Here is a 12915-nt window from a genome sequence, read left to right on the forward strand (position 1 = left end):
ATTCCACGGCGCCGCGGTATGCAATCTGATCGAATTCGACGAGCGTTTTATTCAGTAGGGAGAAATCGACAGACGATGCGACGCGGGTAATCGCAACGAGCATCATCGTCTCCGTCGTTGTCATATTTCTGAATCGAAAGCGCCGGAACTCGCGATCGAGTTCTCGGAATTCAATGACTTTTGCTCGGCATTTTCTATTATTATACCAGATACGAAGCACCGGTTGTCGAACGAATCCACCGTGGACGGAAGGAAAATCATGCGGCTATGATTGGAAGAGCGTTAGGTAAATGCTGAATACGAATATCACGAGTATAATGATAATGAGATACCTACGATTAGCGTTGACGATATATATTCATCATTAATGCTACGATTCGAATTAATTCAGGGGAAACGGAATCACGGTGAAAGTGAATAATGGAAGATAATGGATCGTAGTGTTTGTTGCGAATTGTCTTTCCAACGTATTTATTCGATAGAATATTTCATTAATAATAAACTTTAACCTCGACTGTGCAAGCGATCACTTGACGAAACAAATATAGAAAGAAGATGCCAAGTTCGAACGCTAAGATGCCGAAGAAACGTAACCTTTGAAATTGTTCAATTTAGCGTGGCATAACTTAGCTTAGTTTTCCGACGACTTACGGCTTCATTCTCAAGATACATCGTGTGCAAAAAGAACCTAGCAGCGTTTGAAAATCCTCGTCATCGAAGGCGTCGTCCGTGTTCTTCCTGCACCGTAATCTCGACGTAAACTATAAACATAAACTCGTTAGCGGCGGCCGAAACTCCCGGGAAATTAATTCCATTGTAGCACAAACGCCAGAACCACGTTAATTCGAACGTTTTAACGACGGTGACACGCATAGTCGGTTGTGTGCGTGCGTGCTCCCGTGGATATTCTATGCTCCGTTAATTTGGTTCTCGACGACTTAATTCAGTTTCACATCGGTGTTCAAGAAATACTTGGCGCTCTGAACTCTAGACATCGTCATCTAAGAGGGACGAAAGGCCGATTGTAAATAGCGGCCAAGTTCCGCCGCTCCAGCCGCCCAGGAAGATTAATGATAACCAAGCGGCGTGCTGGACAACCGAATAATTTTCGGTGATTGGATCCGTTCAATGGAAATAGCGCGATAACGTTGATGATCCATTAACATTGTACGGAACTAAGCGTCGTCGGTGGAGCGGTAATTGCGTGGAAAGTAGATTGCACGCGTGGCTACCCTTTGCCAAAGAAAAGCCAATTTAATCCTTCCGGGTTCGAAGATTTTTCCCTTTACTTTTCTTTCTTCTTTCTCTCTCTCTCTCTCTCTCTTTGTACAGAATCGTATTATTTTCTAGTTCTAGTTCTATCTTCTAAGATCTTTTTTTCTTCTTCCTCGACGATTTTCGCTAGATTCATTAACGATTCCCCACAGTATAGCTATGTTCCTACAACTGGTTTGTCTATACGCTCAAGAATTTTCAATCTCCAATTGTTGTTTATCGAGCAGAACGATGAAGTGTCTTTTTCAGTTTAGTAGTCGTCGTCGTTAACCGGTTTCGATGCTCGTTCTTCGGGACTGCCTCATGGCCACTTCAATCCACTGCGCTTCAATTCACGTCCGATAATTGTTCCACGCGTTGACAACTATGCGTTCTTCGTCCTATTCGATTTTTTTCATCGATTAATTACGACGTGTCGGGAAGACCACCGTCACAATTAAATCGGACGAAAGTTTTTTCACCATTGTTGCAATTATCCTTTGCCAGTTATTCGACGATGGATACGTGGCAAGTTTCTCGGAGATCCATATTCTTGAAAATTGTATTCAAATCGGAAACTGCACGTTGACCGACTAAGGTCGACGATTGGCATTAACTAATCTTTATATCTAAAGTAATTTATTTGTATTTTAATAATTTATTTGTAATTTACTTGTATTTATTTGTACTGAAATTTTATGACGTTCATATAGATGTTTCTTTCTTTTTTTTTTATTTGGTCGTCAATTTACAAGCAATTCTCATTGAGAACTTTAAGTAACTTCATTTGGCGTGGTACAGTAACTTGGATTATAATAATTTATATTATGTTTGATTCTAGTTGAATTTAATGCTTCAATCTAAAGGGTATTTTCTTTTTAGTCTGCGGGTCTGATCCGTCGTGTCAAGTAGTTGGGTGGCTAATGGTTGTGGGTTGTGGTGGTTGTTGACTCTTGTGTTATATCTGCTTTTGAATTTGTATATTTCTTCTTTGACTGTGGGTGTCTTGAGGTCGCGGTGGATTGTTTCGTTGGTGACATACCAAGGTGCATTTATTAAGGATCTTAGTATTTTTGATTGGAATCGTTGAAGAATTTCTAAGTTGGAATTCTTCGCAGTTCCCCATAGTTGTATCCCATAGGTCCAAACAGGTTTTAGTATGGCTTTATATAGCATTATTTTGCTCTGTGTGCTTAAGTTGGAGCGACAGCCAATGTGCCAGTAGAATTTTTTGAGTTTAGCCTTGAGTTGCTTCGATTTGTCTATGATGTGTTGTTTCCATGTCAATCTCCTGTCCAAAATCATGCCCAGCTATCTGACTGATTTCTTGTTAGGGATAGTAATATCATATAGATGTAACGTGAACTTTATATGAATTTTTTCATAATTGAATTCTTAGTCAGAAAATAAGAACATAGGCAATATGTTATAAGTTCCTTCCTCGGATGTATTATTAAATAAAATGATTGTTGAGATATGTATAATTTTCTGTGCTGGACTGCGCAGTAAAAATACTTGTATGTCAGTATCAGTGTGTGGAAGTATGTGTGTGCGCGGCGTCTTAAAAACAGATGAACATAAACTGTTCTGTCGTTAGAAGCATCTGAAACGTCGTCGGTTAACAGTCAGGTATAGAAGAAAGTGCTGAGACGCGTGCAAATATGTATCGATGAATATATTAGAAATCGTCCATTAAATAAATGTATAATTATTTCAATATTAATTAAAAGTGTAAATTTTGTGTTCCTATAATATTATTTCGGCTTAAAATATCCAAAATTCACAATAATTATCATTTTGTTCAACTGACCACGAATATTCAGGCACGAAAGATGTGAAGAATATCGCAAAATTGTGTAGGTATTCTGATTTTATTATACATATATATGTAATACATTTGACAGAAGAATATGGATTATGATTATTTAACAATACGAAATAACCACGTGTTGAAGTTTTTAAAATATTCAAATTAATGTACACATATATCGAACAAAATTGTAATAAACAAGATTAATTTTCAATCGAATACTTACATTAGCTTTCCATAAGCGTTACATTAGCTTACATCGATCGGCAAGGCTGGCAATTTTATTCCAGAGCATTTTAGCAACTTTTATCTTGCACTTTTATTTCGCTGGTCTAGGAGATACATGATTTTAATTACACGCTCATAAATGCGACTTTCTGTTCGCATTTACAGACGAGCCATCCTTTTCCCAGACTTAGGTGGTAAAACTGAAAAAGAGTGAAAAGTAATGTCGTGGTTGGCTCAGTGTGAGGAGTTAACACACAGAGTTAACTTGGAAATAATACGGTGACCACGAGCCGTGCGATAAAAAGCCTCTAAGCATCAACCTCTGCGTTAAATTTGTACAAATATACGTACAAATGTATGAATAGAGGAAAGTAAAGAATTGCTTTTAAAAAGCCAATGTTTATTTTCGCCGTAATGTATGTTTTTATTAAACATTATTTCATTATTCCGTAAAATGTACTTCTGGTCCCTCTTTCAAAACCCCATCCTTCATATGCATATACATATATACATTTACGATATTAATTAAATATTATTAAAGATGTGATATTCATATAATAGGCATAATATATGATATATCGCTTAATTTTTGGCTGACAATGACTGGTAAGTACATTTATTGCACGAGTTTCAAGGAAATTTGTGCGTTATTCGGGATAATGAGATTTTCATGTAGATATGTATACTGTTATGAAGCGTGTCGTCGAAAGTAACGAAAATGAGACTGCTATATGTTTCAACACTTTTGTTTAAAAATTTAATGGTAGTGCCGCATCAAATAATAACATATATTGTCACAGATATTCACGCTGATATGTAAAATGTGAAGTACAAAAATAAATGAATGCATGTTATGTGATATATAGAATAATGTAAATAGAACATTTCGTCCTTTACAAAGAAATGTAATGTTTTCTAAAAAAAAAAAAAAAAAAAATGTGATAAAGGCAATGCAATAAAGAATGTCACGGAATGATCTGCTATCAAGGTTATATACATACATACGTGTTTATAAGGTTATTGATATGCCGGTATATTTTCTATGAATTAATCCAGTAATATGTATCATAGTTTTAATTTTATTAATTTATATTTCCGACTTCTGTGAGCTTCACGACGCGATGCGACGATAATTGCAAATGTAATTGCCGACTTCGCTAAATCAACTAATTAAACGGTCATCTATAATTTTTTCATCAATTTAATCATCTGACACTCGGAAGATGCGTACATATGAATCATCAATTATTTACAAGAATTTGTAAATAAAATTCTAAGATTTCCAAATATACAATAAAAATGTGGTCGCAAGATTTTTCAACAAATCTACCTTTTATTACAGTAAATCAATTCTTTTTATCATTTGTCCGTTGACAAACAAGTATCGGATAAAATTTGTTCTTTGATTCTCGTTATTTTTATCAGTTACTTTATGTCTCGCTATACAACATTCGTTATACCTCTGCAGATATAATCCATGGCGGATAATTACCTCAACTATCACAGCTCGTAGCGATAACGATAGCATGAATCTCGTTCGCCGCACGTGCAACAAAATGTTTTTGCAAGTAACTTCGGGGGCCTGAACAATAGTTGTCAAAACGGAAGTTTTGGTGTTTGAAACGAACGGTGGCCAACAGAACAGGTTCAGGGTGTTCGGAATGCGAGGGAAGTCATCCATCATTTAGCTGTGTATAATTTGGGCTTGCGGGAAGTTGAAACTACTCGCGGAAGGGTGATGCGGTCGCTGGTTAGTCGACGGTGGTGTGAGTGAGACTTTATCAGGCTGGCATCCATTACTTAGTCGCGAGAGATTACGAGAAGGAACGTTCCTCGAGAATGTTATCGCGCTTAGCCGCTTGTTTCACCGGCAGATTACGGGACCCCCTTTTTCATTCCGCGTGAAAATGGCTGGTCATCGCACGTGCGTGGAATTTCGCTATGGTCGTGCACATGCTAATGACTAAGAACAGAATAAAACCGCTTATTCAATCTTCTTCTCAAGCCGTACAATGAGATTTATTCCATGTTCATATCAACATTTCTTTTTCTCATATATCGCATATGTATATTTTTTCCATTTTTATTTATTATTCTCTAAACTAATCTAATATATCTATCTATGAATATCTAATATTCATTTTTTTTTTCAAAGAATAGAGCCAATTTATCTTCGTGCGATATTTGTACAATTGATAAATTAGGCAAATGGTTTAAAATTAAATCGATCGATCATTTTTTATTCTCCATCCGTAAGATTCATCGGAACTAATTGAATTTTTGTTTTGACTATTAGCGGTCTTTCTGCCGAAATATTCCATTACATTTAAAAAGCTAAGAAAACTTCAAATTGTGCTATTTGCTCGCTATAATCAAAGTGTCTGCTTGACGATCTTGGGATTCCTTTGGAAATAACAAAGTTTTTCTTATTGGTTGGCATAAATTCTCAACGATAACATGGATGGAGAGAAGAGACGGTCAGCGAAGGAAGAGTGGGAAGAAGGATGTCCAAAAAGTGACACAAGGATGGTTTATGGCATCTCGTGCTTAAACACTATCCCTCGACCCCGTTTCTTTCTGACAAACACGTGTTTTGGGGATTACTGCCGGGAAAAAAGTTTTGGAACTGTGATAAATGTCTAAGGTTACTCACCTTTGCTACCCATACTGCTACAGCTGGCTAAATCATCCAACAGTTGAAAAATATATTATACCTACATTGATTACATAAAATACGAGGAATATTGTCCTTGAACGAATAATTAACGCATCATAAACTCAAGTACTATTGTATAACTACGAGCGGCTGGTACTGTTATTCCACGTTTTTTCTACATTCTGTGGTCAGTTATTTTTAGGGTTTAAACATTAGATTCAGCTGGAATCAAATATGCAATAAATACTTATTATTCACGTTATAGTACTACGCCAGAATAATTTACTTACAATTCTCAATGAGAATTGATTGTAAAATTCTTTCAAATAAAAAAAAAGTTATTTTTGGACATTATCAACGTCCAAAAATTTTATCAATTTCGCGTTACTTGCTCGTCCATTACAAATAAGAAACGTGTACATCATTTATCCTACATGGAGGTGAGATAGGAGCTGAAACAAGAGAATAATTTAGTTACAATTCTCAATGAGAATTGATTGTAAAATTCTTTCAAATAAAAAAAAAAAGTTATTTTTGGACATTATCAACGTCCAAAAATTTTATCAATTTCGCGTTACTCGCTCGTCCATTACAAATAAGAAACGTGTACATCATTTATCCTACATGGAGGTGAGATAGGAGCTGAAACAAGAGACTCTTTGCATATTAAGTTGAAAAAAATGGCTAAGAAAGAGAGGGGGTAGAGAAATGTCACGTTAACAAGTCGATTGCATCTACACTTGGACTAACAGCAATTAATTGTACCATTCGCGTAGATGATACGAAGTGACCAAAAAGAAAAATGAAATAATTTAGAAGCATTTAATACGTGTTGAGAAAATGAAGAAACGTTTAGTTGACGCAGGTTTGTAAATTAATTCCAATGGAAGTATGTTACGATAAAAGCAGAAGTGGAAGAGAAGTTTCAGCTTGGTTAGAAGGGAAAGCTGTCATAGTAAGTAACCGTATTTCAAACATGTGCCACGTTCACTGTTATAGCTTATATACAAGTTACGATGTTAAACATAAAATAAAATCTACGAAATATAACGTGTAAAATTATTTTCTAGAAAAACGGACAACTTTCTTATATCTCTTTTAGATATAGAATACTCCGATTACATTTGTAGACTATGCTTCCTATGAAATATGTGTTTTAGGCACGTACGTTATTCGGACGTTAATTTTCAATAAAAATTACCGAAGTTGGTGGATTCTAAAGAATTTGAGAATTTAGATACGATTCCACGAATACCCTCAACCTTTCTTTATTCAGGTTATCCTATGCATTAACGTTACTTACGTTACTACGTAAATAGAACATGCCTGGTGTGATATTCTTCTTCTTGCTACATATCTCACAGTTGTTTTCCCCAATTCAGCAGCGTGTGCATGACGTGAAGCACTTATACGTAAGTTATACCGTTTTACATAGTCGTTGTCCGTCGGCGCGATAGTAGAAGCTCTAGCATCCTCGTTGTAGCGAATTTATTTCTTATCCGTCACTTCTGCGATAAATCGTATATTTCTATACAGCGAAGTAGCGACAAGTTTTAAATAAAATAAAGAAATTAGGTCTATGTATAAACTACTCGTATAGCTGAATACAATAGATTATGAGAAAATAATAATGTAACTCTTGATTTAGAAATAACGTAAAAATTGTTCTTGAACGATAAATATGCTTGAGCCGTTAAAATGTAGGAGAAAAACGAACTGATTTCAAGAGATGTCGATCCAAATGTACTCTCGAGGATAAGTTTCGAAGCAGGAGAAGATACAGAACGAGAAGTTTTAACAATTTGTTTTCGAGTTTCTTTCTCGTACGTGCAGGAGTGTCGGAATCGTCGCAGAATACTTCTGCATTTTACAATTTTATTTTACCGTAGAATCGAATCATAACGTGATGATAATTAAGTAACTTTTCATATTCCATTATCATTCTGTTCATAGGTTGTACTTTATTATTTTGGTAAAAACAAAATGTAAATGTATAACGATTTGTCTAACTTCTCTTTGAGTTGCAAAATATTGAATTGCCTTTATTCAGAAAGCTTGCTAAAAAGATTTAAATCAATTCACAATTGATCTGTAGAAATTAATTTTTACACCGAATAGTTAGTTGCACGAAAGAGACAAATAAATAAATATCTTTCTTTTTACATAACATATAAATATATTTCAATTTCCTAATTTTTGTACATGTTGGATGGACGAAGCATCCACAATAAATACACGGTGACCATTATTTCCTCGATATTATCATTTCTCTTAAATTCAGTATAGGGTAGCAACTAAAAACTTCCCGACACAAAATCCACACCTTCGAAATCTGCTAGAACAATTTGAGCTCATTACGCATTTCCATACTTCCTCATCCACACGGTCACACGGCCTATTTTGCCAAATATTGAAACTCGTACTCGTTAGGATAGGGCTGCTTTCCCCATTCGGTGGTGCAAAGCTCGTTCTTTCCTGGTCGCGTGATTGTACAAATTGATTGTAGTTATTGCATAACGAACCTTTCGTAACTGATGTAATTACTTTGAATAATATCTCGGTTTGTTGCTGGAGGTGCGAGTGCTCGTGCAAACGAGTCACCTCGTTACATTTATGTATATCGCTTGCATAACGTTTCGTTTGTATGGCGTACCGCAAATCTTATACATAGCGTAAAAGAAGACGCGAAACGTATTTCGTGGGAACAACGAGGAAGAAACAACGGAACCGACGCGACGCGACGCTGAAAGATCCTCTATTTGGCCCGTTGCTCCGAGCCACTCGTCTACGTTAATTGATTGTGCATTGTTATTCGAATTATTGTTATAATTACTGGCGTCGGAATGCTTGCCGCGATAATAATGAGCTGAATTTTTGCCACTACTACGTGGCACGAGAAGCATGCCACGTCTTTTGTTGTTAGATTTGTCGAGGAGCATTGAAAAGAAAATTCTTTGCAGCGTATGCACGAATTTTAATGAACAAACTTGTGAATCTGTAAATGAAATGATCATTGAATCGAAAGGAATTGTAATGAGTTTGAATGGAGGCGAAAAAAATTGAAAGGTGATGCTGTGAATGAGGGAATAGGAATGAAAGGTGTTGTCATTGATGGAAAGATGAAATAAGCTGGGAATAATTACGCGTTTAATTCAATCGTGTGGTCTCATAAATGAATCAGCGAATAATTCGTTTACTTCTTTTCGTTTTATTAAGTTGGCAATATTGCGTGCGAAAGGATTCATTGAAACGAATAACGAATTAATTTTGTGACGACTGTAATGAAATAAAAGGATTGACAAAAATATACCAAAAATTTGTCGAGACGTTTCAATTCCTAAATTCTTGCTTTCGATAAATTAAAGAGAATTGCTTCATCGTATAATATGACATACAGTTAAATATACAGTTCATAAACCAACTTTTTAGTTTATTTAAAATATTTACAAATTTGGGACATTTTTTAACATTAACAACATGCCATTGCAGTCGTCAAGTCAAATATCGAAAGTTCCTTTTAACAGAACTAAAAATCCTTTTCAAAGGAGCTCGGGAGTAAAATTTCGTTTGTGCGTCAATGTCTCGGTACGCGTACGGAGGATTCAAATTTTTCAGCTGGAATATCCGCGGCAGAAAAGTAAAAATTTCGTTTTATGCGGAAAATAGTAAAAAAATTGCTTTTAAGGGAATAGTTTGGAACAAATGATAGGTAACTAGAATAAAAAACTACACTCGTTACAAACTATTGTTACTTTACACTCACACACGTGCGTGTAGGTACATAAAAAAAGGGAGAAAAAACAACAAAATATAAACGTGATCATATCAGAGCTTTTATTCAATTCTATCCATTCTTCCTTTTAACGGGAACAGTTTTCTCGTAAACGAACGCTTATTGTAATCGTAAAAGATTTGATTCCGCATTCCGCCGCTTTGAACGAGCTCGTCGACAATATTAGATCTCAATTGGTATCGTTTGACGACAAACTAAAGCTACGTGATGAAGTATCTTGCCATAAGAAATCTTCGAATAACAGCTAATACATTCGAACAATACTTATATTTGGTTTGTTACTGACTTTACAGCGAATCTCCGGTGCTTGGAGATTATGATGCTCGGAATAATGTCGAATGATTGCTGGACTTATTATGACTTAACGGCAGACGCGTTTCATAGTTTCATAGCCAAAAAAAGTAGTTAGCGGAGGATAAAGCCATGAAATATGTTTTAAGCATGTTGGCGTTGTAGCAATGACTAGCTATATTCAAACGTATAGTAGTGGTCATAGACAGGATGGCCTCACTTTGATCCCAAATATCCAATTTATAACTGGAAATTAAAGTTAAACACGAGAACCGGTCACGTCATATATCGCTTGAAATTGAAAATAAACAGCAGTAAATTTTTCTTACGCCGGAAATGATATCTATCTCTGTTTCTTTCTCAAAAAATGTCTTCCTCGTGTCTTTGTACGTATAGGTATGTGAATAACGTTTCTCATACAGTATCAAATGCAAAATAATTTGTGTGTCCTGTTTATCCTAATTTTTTCATTACTTTTGCGTATTTCTTATTCTCGTTGAGTTGTAGAGATCATGTAAAATCTACTTAAATCTACGATATACAATGACACAGAGAATAGTATATACAATATGTATATACATACGATTGAACGTTTCGCTGTATGCGAATCAACTCGTGAAATTAAATTCTTCGTCCGAGTAACGAATTTCTACTATCAACCATGAACGTTTTATGAAAATTGTATTTCTCAGAGTACCGTTAATGCGATAGAGTACCGTATCAGAGTAGCATAAAAAGAGTGGATGCGTAATTTATTTCGTGACTTTTCAAGTATTTGAAGTTCTGTAAAAATTTATTAACTCGTACAGCTTTCGAAATTTCCTGCCTTCCAATATTTTAATATTTTACATAGCGAAAGTTATGATTTAAAAGTACTGTTTAAAAGTTAAAAACCTAAAAGTAAGGACGTACATGTAATTAACTAATTAAAATGTCTTAATGTGATTGTAATAGTACGTTCGTATTTTTTTACATTTGGTGGATTTCACGTATAAACGAGCCATGAAATTTCCACATTTTTCTTATAATTTTCAGAAACATGAGAAAGATAAAAATTTCGAATAGGTCGCAACTGAGTATATGGAAACACTGTAAGATTTCTAAGAAGAAATTCCGAAGAATATCTGTCGAATAATTCGGAAGCTTTAGTTTGTCGCAAAAATATTAAATTAAATCTGTTAGATAATTGATGTAAAATTATTAATATAAGTAGTTTTAAAATTTCAGCAAATTTAATATTTCAAGAAATATTTTTTATTTTATCCGGTGGCTTTGATGGCTCTGACTGTTTGAAAAATACAATTGGATACGTGACCAATTACATACAGTCAGCCACAAAGTCTACATACGTTCGTTGAATATTACGTATTCAAAGTATCCGGAGAAATTGAAAATGACCGACTTCTGTGACCGATTGTATATTTTAAAAACTTAATACGAAATATACGAGAATATTCGGCAATTGATTAACGTGAATTAAATTAAAACATTACGATAAATTTTAATATTTTGTAATGTATCGCTTTGCTTTCGTTGTAGCTTTTAACCTATTTGGTATTAATACTTCTGTGTCTTTTTTCTAGTATTGAATTTTATTTTATTTTTTATTAATAATTTATTTTTACTAATTTTGATAAGGTGTCCGCTATCTAATGATAAAAAAAACAATTTCCGTAAGATCATAAAGTTACTTTTGAACAGTTGATAGAAGTAAATAATAAATAAATGTTCGACAATGTTGTGCTATCCACAGGTATATCGTAGCACGTAGGATGTAGATTTTTCTAACCGACTGTAATGTATAGTAATTGTCTTGTTCTTTAATGCAGTTGACAATTAACGACGTGATTAAATTTGATGAGAAATATTGGCTCGTTAAATACTAAATACAAACTTCGACGAAACATTTCAGATAAAAAACAAAATAAAACGAAACTTAATTTAATGTGACATTTCAATGATACAAATTTCTGTAGAAACAAAGTCGAAAGATACGATAGCTTGTATATTCTCGATAACCTGAGCGAAAGGAAATCGCTTTCACTGAGTTATTGCAATCGACGTCTTACGATCGGCTCGAAAATGTAGCGTTCAAGAAAACGCACCTGGGGACCAACGCATGCCCTCTTTTCTTTCGTGGTAAGTTGCTAACGCATTAATCTGACATTATATAGCCGACAGAGAGACGAACTGACACGTTTATGACTGTCTGAAAGCACAATTTTTCGCTTAGATGGCTACGAATCCTTTCCTTGGCTCTCGCAAACTTATTTCTGTCTACCTACATGTTGTTTCATTTCATATGTGCAGGCCGAGGTACAAGATGCTTGTAAATCGTCGTATTCGACAAATCCATACAGAAACGTATGAACGTTATATGAAATCGTTTCGTCATATTTTTATGAACAGGCGTATAATATCGTACAAAAAGCTCAGCGCGCGAATTTTTTATTTTATTACGAAAAACTTGATTAAATATTTCACGGTCCTCTTTCGCGTTCAGACAACTCGGTTGTTTATGCACGAAGATCTCGATGAAACTTGGATGCAGCGTCGTTTAATTTCTAAATTTAGCGGCATTTGCAGTAGCGGCGCGTGGCATTTTTCAACCTTATAAAGCGTGGTACACGAAGTAAGTGCGTCAGATATTTCGATGATTTCGTTAAGCCACTGAAGATAGAAAGACTGTTTCCGATTTAACACAATATAACACAAACTTTTAATTGTTATATTTAATAGAAGATACTCAATGAATAATCAGCTTGGCCAATGTTTATGATGTCCCTATGCAATTTATATGCTGCATAGCAATATATCCGCGAACTTCTTCATATTTAATCAAAGTTTCTCGATAAACAACTAACTTCATTTTCAATTTTTATC

At 34.9% G+C, this 12915-nt stretch overlaps 1 long non-coding RNA gene across 1 annotated transcript; it reads right to left on the minus strand.

Moving 5' to 3' along the window:
• Positions 1 to 238: 238 nt before the first annotated feature.
• On the minus strand, positions 239 to 6140 carry LOC122567347. The gene is made up of 3 exons (XR_006316756.1): positions 5946 to 6140; positions 3291 to 3492; positions 239 to 2545 (listed from the first exon to the last, which is right to left on the minus strand). It is a non-coding gene; the product is annotated as an uncharacterized LOC122567347 (long non-coding RNA).
• Positions 6141 to 12915: the final 6775 nt, after the last annotated feature.

Source organism: Bombus pyrosoma, linkage group LG5 (assembly GCF_014825855.1).
Source record: "Bombus pyrosoma isolate SC7728 linkage group LG5, ASM1482585v1, whole genome shotgun sequence".
Classification (NCBI taxonomy): Eukaryota; Metazoa; Arthropoda; class Insecta; order Hymenoptera; family Apidae; genus Bombus; species Bombus pyrosoma.